Genomic DNA, 7,125 nt, shown 5'->3' with positions numbered 1-7,125 from the left:
CATGGGAATGTCATATTTTGTATCACTAAGCTTTTTTCAGATTTAGGTTATTCGGGTTATTCATAGAACTATTGTAAAGAAATAATATAAACCTTGTGTTCCCCATGGAGAAACAAGATTATAAGTAATAAAGAATAAAGTTTTCTGAAAATCTAAAATAGCAGAATGTTTTGTGTGAGGGTTTAGGGTAGGGTTAGGGTAAGAGGATAAAAAATACAGTTTGTAGAGTATAGAAACCATTATGCCTATATATGTCCTCATAATAACAGTAATACCTCTGTTTTTGTATTTTATAGGCTCATACATTGTCCATACATCTTATGAAATCTTTGTTACAACTTTTCCTGTCTGATAAGGAAATTGATTTTTTTACCTTATGGATGAAAAGCTTGTGTGCAGATGTGACATATCAAATAAAATAAGACAACTTGCTGCATTGGATGAAATAATTTCTGTCTTTATTGCAAAACTATATTTATAAACAAAACACATATTCCCTTCCTTATTCCTTGACTAGTAATATGCAAAATGTGCCTCAATGTTCATGATGGCAATGTGCTGTTTGTGAATTGTTTTACATATGCAAGTGGACTCTATTTCACTTAACACCAGTGATAAGATACAGATAAACAAATCTATGATTCATTCCATCTCGTAGTTTGGAGTGGCAACAGAGCGAACAATGCAAGCATGAAAATGAATTTGCCATTCCCAGTGGATTGGTAAATCAAAAATCCTGAAATCTCAAAGTCAAATGTAATCACTTTGATATCAAGAAGTGCCTCAGATTTGTTGTATGCTTGGCGTCACTGGTAACCACTGCTAGCCTTATTACATTGTATGACAACGTCACTTTGATTCGCAATGTGGTCACTCACTCATGACAGGTGTTGAGACGTCCTACACTGCCATTGTTGATAAGCTACATAGACAGATGGATGTGTCAAGATACGTTTAGAATAAAGAAATATAAAAGCCTTTTGGCAGGGTAAAGATCTGTCAGTCTAACCTTGGTTAGTGAACTCAGCTATGTCTTTTTGTCAGAACATGGACACAAGTTTTAAGGAATCAAAAGTATAAAATACATTGAAATTACTATATATATAATGCTTTGTAAAGCACTCATACTATATAATGTGATATCTGAAGATATTTGTACAAAACTTAGTGAACTGGAAAATGCTTTCTAGGTGCATTCATATACATTTATCTGATGCTTTTATCCAAAGCGACTTACAATTGCTATATATGTCAGAGGTCGCACGCCTCTGGAGCAACTAGGGGTTAAGTGTCTTGCTCAGGGACACATTGGTGTCTCACAGTGGATTCAAACCCAGGTCTCTCACACCAAAGGCATGTGTCTTATCCAATGCACCAACACCACCCCATCTAAATATATGATGAAACGACATCTGCAACTCACAAAGAGCAGTCCTCATACAAGATTTCATATTAAAACTTGATTCCGATATACTGTAGTGTGCTATATATAGTGTGTAGTAAAGTGTTGCTAATCTAATCATCCTCTTTTCATGCACAAGTTGGCAAGATAGACAACTTTCTGTAATTACTGTGGAACACTAATATGCATAATACATATGTAGTAGACACACATGTAAAACTGTATTAACAGTATTTAGTATTGGATAGATGCTTTTTTTTTTTTTTTTTTTTCTTTGGCCAGATGTGCTATTTAAATACAACATAAGTGTGCTTGCTTACATATAGTACACTCTTGCAGTGGATCCCAACCTTTTGTTCCTAAAGCCACGCTTTATTTGGTAATATAAGCAATATAAGTTGTCATGAAAGATAAAAGTAACTGTGTCTTTGAAGTAGGCCAAATAAAGTTGAGGTATATTTGGAAGTAGAATAATTAAGCTTCCTATCATGCATTAACATACACCTTCTATAAGCAGTTCACTGAGAGCGGTTATATTTAAATATGTATATGTTCGGTAACTACGTTTAACAGTATGTTAAACTGCAATGAAGCTAATCTAAATGGACTTAAATGGCAGCAGGCAGAGTTCTGATGTTCAGATTTTTCTCCATTCACAGCCATTTATGAGTAGTTATCAACATTTTTTGTGAGCACTGTAAAAATCCCCTCTATTTCCTTATATTATGTTTTGCCTGTGACAGATTTTCCTGGAGGGCTCTTAAAACCCTGAAATAGACTTCCTTGTCTGCTGTTTTTGACATAAAATGTCAGAATAGTTGGTAGTAGAAGTGCTGTGAACATTCATGTGGAGCCATCAACCAATCAATCTTTAGCCAATTAGAATGTCTTTCCTGTGGTGAAAAAAATAAAAAATAAAATACAAATAAAAATAAAATAAAAAAAATAAGAGAGAGAAACGAGAGGCCATGAGCATGGATGGTATAGGATAGTTGAATATACAACAGGCTTCATTTTACAGATTCATTGTGGTTCTTGTCTTACCATTCTGAATTAAGGTAAAATATGTTCATTAGTTTATCCTCAATTAGAGCCTATTTTAGGTTAGGTAAAAGTAAGTAGCTTTACCGCATGTAACAATGCTTCTATATTTTCAGTGCACTAAAAGTGAAGACAGCTTCTTTCAATTTAGGTGTTAGTGTATAGTCTCCCTTCTTCCTTTCAGTGCATACTGCCTTCTCGCCTACTTAGTGGTCACCACTTGAAAAAGGAATATGGTAATAGTGTTTGGCAAAGTGTGAAAGCAGAGACCCTGGACTCATTTGCAGGTCAGCACACCTGATCTTGCATTAACAACCCACATCTACACTTCAAAGTAATAACACAGAACAGCAGTTCTAAGACTGTTTTGAAAACCAAATATTGCTAGTATTATTGATTCCTCTGAAAATATAGAGGATATAAAAGCCTTTTAGTTTGTCTTAACATTTATTAATGTATTTTCCCCCATAGGGTTTTCAAAGGCTGAGACAGTGGGCTTCTTCTTCAGAGCTTCTCAATGAGGGCGTTACGAAAACATTGGAAGAAATATTTTAAAGGTGGGCATTGAGGTGTTTTTGGGATTGTTTTTAAGTTTTACATCAAATATTTATGACAAGTAGAAATGAACCCTATAGCTGCTGTATTTGCAAATGATTATGCTTTTCAACATTCTTACACTTTGTCAAGGTGTAAAACCTACCAGTTCACACCAATGTGACTAGACAACTTTTTTGTTTCCATAGTAAAGACGGTTTAATTCAGTGTTTCTGTCAGATTTCTCTTAGTGATGGGCGCATGCGTGTGTGTGTGTGTGTGTGTGCGTGTGTGTATTATTATTATTATTATTTTTATTATTATTATTATTATTATACTTTTTTTTTTTTAGGATAAATCCATTAAAACCAAGCATTCAGTGATGCCTGGATCTATTTTGATAATGAAAATACAGATATGTGCAAGACGTTCAGTGCCAATATAATTAAAAATAATTTCTCATTATGGTTAAAAAAAAAAAAAAAATTACTTGATAAAGTAGATAAAAAATACAATTAAATTAAATATGTGCAGTGTCAAGATTTATATACTTAAACACTTTTGTATTACAATGTTGTGTATTCTTTTAGTTCAGCTGACTGTGTTTTAGCCTAAATTTGCTTTCTAATTAAACCCATAAAATGGGGAAAACACACACGTGTGTGATACTCAACCAGCAACTCTTGGTTGCTGAATTTGTGGTATATTTATTCACTTATCTGATTTTTACTTTTTTTTATTATTATTTTTTAGTTCTGGAATTTATTCTTCATTTGGAGAGAAAAAAAAAATAAATAAAAATGGACAGCTTAAAGGGGGGGTGAAATGCTCGTTTTCACTCAATATCCTGTTAATCTTGAGTACCTATAGAGTAGTACTGCATCCTTCATAACTCCAAAAAGTATTTAGTTTTATTATATTCATAAGATAAAGATAGTCTGTACTGATTTTTCCCGGAAAAACACGACAGGCTGGAGGCGTGACGTGTGGGCGGAGCTAAAGAATCACGAGCGCGAGTAGGCCTTTGCGTTGAGAGCGTTTGAAAGCTGTGACAGCTGTGAAGGCTGAAACTGAACGAGAGCAGCAGCAGCAACGACTCGCTCCGAGCGGGGCTCGAACCCGGGTCTCCGGGAGGGGAGGGGAGGGGGACGCACTAACAAGGAGGCAGAGATATTGTAAGCAGTTTTACTCACCGCCTGTGGTTCCAACACACGATCGTGACCCTTTTTCGTTGGGATTGCATTATCCTTAAGAAATAAACGATGTGCAAATCCGGCGTCAAACTGGGCCTTGTGAACAAGCATCTTCGAAATGCAGGGAACAAACAAAAACACTTGCACAACTCCGTTGATGCTCTGTAAAAATAAACTCCATCCACTGGTCCCTTAATGCTGTTTTTTTGGTAATCTGTGCAGGGTTGTCTTGCCCTGGCAACCAAAAACACACTCCTTTTGGGACACTTTGCGACGCTCTCGCTCTGAGTCTGATCAGTGAATGCCTGTGCTCTCTCATTGCTCTACTATACGGGAGCGCGCGCTCTTCCGGCAGAAGTGCCCTTATAAGGAAATTCCGCTCCATCTAACGTCACACAGAGCCATAATCGAAAAAAAAACTTTTCGAAACTTGTGACAAACCGGAAGGAGTATTTTTGGAACAAAAATACTCCTTCAAACGTACAACTTAATTTTTGAAACTTCCAAAAATCCAACTCTTTAACAGTGTAAAAAACTCAGTATGCATGAAATAGCATTTCACCCCCCCCCCCCCCCCCTTTAAAGTAATTTTCTCAATAAAACACATCCACAAAGGTCTTTTGTAATGTGCATTACCCTTTATGTATGGATGGATGGTTTTACTTGGTCAATTGTTATTAACAGATAACTTATTCTCTGACACCTCAAACTTTCAAAACTGCTGCTTTAGGCCATCAGCCCAGGATCAGCTCTTTCGGGATAATAACTGTCCTAAATGTAATTATGAATGCAATTATTGGGCAGATGATAAAGTATCAGAGATCTGTTTCATCAAAAGCCTGCCAAACATAATACAGTCCCTGGACTCTGAAAAAAGCTTTGCACAGCAACATTCTGGGGCAAGGAAAAATTTCTGCCAAAGTCATTTTTCAGTTAAACATAAGAACATGCCAACTAAGGCAGTCTAGCCGTTTTTCATCCCCTTTAAAAGACCCCTTCACTGATTGGAATGTTGCTAGAAGTTAATACCACTGGCTGTGCTGTCAATGGATAATATGAATTATTTGAAATCAGTATGGCTCGTGTCAGCAGATCTGACCGGGTTTTTTCTTACTAAATTGTGTAGCTGGTATAGGCCTTGTCCCACATGCTCCTCTTGTTTAAAAAACTAGGATGAATTACCTTTTAAATAACTTACCCATGAGGCATATTGTTTCCCCCAGGCGGAGGAAACAAAACCAGCGTGGCATTGAGTTAGACTATGTTAGCTTTATTTTTCTTGTTTTACTGATAAGGTATTGCAGGTGATGGATAGAGAAAACCATAGCACCCCTGAGGAAATTGACCGTGGTATGCTGTGATTGCGGGATGTTCTGAGCAAAGATAACAGCAGAATTTGAGGCATGGCATATCGACTAGATTGAGATGTCAGACTAAATAGTGCTGGCAGGGATACTGATAGGCTTATGCTCAGAGTTTGCTGGCATGGAGGAACAGGCCTTAAACTCTTAATGGCTGAGTAGGCTTATTGATATACATCAAAGTCATGTTGACTGATGCTGCTAACAGGTATGGACAGAACATTTTAAGGTAGAGCTGAATGATTTTCACTCATGTATAGGATAAATATATGGACCATGTTTAGAAATGGAAGACTTGGTTATTGCCTGCTGAATGCTGTGCAGCATACACTGCATAATTCCTTTGCATATGAGTGGCACCCAGGTTTTATTATTGAAATAAAAATGGTTACTTTGTGTTATTCAAGTCTAAGTGACAATATGTGTGTGTGTGTGTGTGTGTGTGTGTGTGTGTTTGTTGCAAAGTTTCAGGAACATATATTACGTACCTTATTGCACAGTTTGCAGCAATGAAATGTCCAGTAAGTAGCACTAAATTGCATGTTCCGTGGCCAAATTGGTACATCGTTTTATAATGTAGCTTCAGGCGTGTATTGCGGCGGTTCAGAGTTCAAATATCAAGGTTAATGCTCTATTGTGTTGGAAAATATAACCAAATAGAACCATAAACCTACCCGATGGTGTTAACGAAAGCAAGTGAAACACATTCACATTATGCAACCATGACGTGGGTTTGAGCATCTTTGTCGAACTGTAGTTTCAAGGGATTTATAACAGAGCATTTACCTTATCACGTGAGCTACTGAGCAAACCTGCTGTGTTGGAAAACCCATGCATATGAAACTTTATATGTGATGCCAACATTCAAAATATCAGCTTTTAAATGATGCATGATTTTAAAATGATTTTTAAGCCATAATATAATAGTGTGCAAAAGATTGTGTGAAAATAAGATTTTATTAATCAAATCAATGGCCCTGTAAATATTTTCAACTGGAAACTGCAGCAGTTTGTACTGTATGTATAGGTTATAGTTAATGTAGGGCTGGAGCCATGGTTTTACAGTTATGTTGGGTAGTGTTTCTCATATGGGGCAAAGGTTCAAATATAGCTTGCCTATCATACAAATGAAGAGAACATTATTCAGTATTACATTATGCAAAGTGGTAAGGCTGTCTTCATAACATGCTAATATTTCATTCACACCATAGTTTATTACTACAAAGTAGATCATGATAGAAATCTTGAGTGTCTTTCTTCTGTTCTTCTATCAATTTTCTGAACACCCCGGTGTGGGCAGAGACATCCATCAGTTTTATGCTTGTGCCTCTTTTCATGGCCTCCAGTGAGCTATAAGATGTCTGCTGTGAATTTCCTGAATTTTAGGCATAAGATCTGCCTCAGGTTTACAAATTTGTCTTTGTCTAATTCGGCTTCATAACCTGCAAATGGAGTTTCACTTATGAATATATAAATGCATATTGTCACATTAATTTCATGTCAGAACTTTGACGTCTTAGTCATCTTAGATAAAGATGCGATGTGTTATGTGCAGGACTCATGTGATTATTTGCTATGCTGCTTGATTTCAAAT

The 7,125-nt window shown here is 36.4% G+C and overlaps 1 protein-coding gene across 2 annotated transcripts in view; it reads left to right on the top strand.

The window, feature by feature from the left end:
* Window positions 1–7,125, top strand: part of LOC113117033 (leucine-rich repeat and fibronectin type-III domain-containing protein 2-like) — a 140,363-nt gene that overhangs the window by 73,084 nt on the left and 60,154 nt on the right. Inside the window, exon 3 of one of the 2 annotated variants that reach the window (XM_026285400.1) lies at window positions 2,915–3,000. The exons of the other annotated variant lie outside the window; for it this stretch is intronic. The gene's annotated coding sequence lies outside the window, so the exon portion shown is untranslated. The remainder of the gene's footprint in view (window positions 1–2,914; window positions 3,001–7,125) is intronic. 2 annotated transcript variants of the gene reach the window in all.

This window comes from Carassius auratus, chromosome 17, assembly GCF_003368295.1.
Source record: "Carassius auratus strain Wakin chromosome 17, ASM336829v1, whole genome shotgun sequence".
NCBI lineage: Eukaryota > Metazoa > Chordata > Actinopteri > Cypriniformes > Cyprinidae > Carassius > Carassius auratus.
The sequence above is the reverse complement of the archived record's forward strand: the minus strand, read 5'-3'. Positions and strand labels throughout refer to the sequence as shown.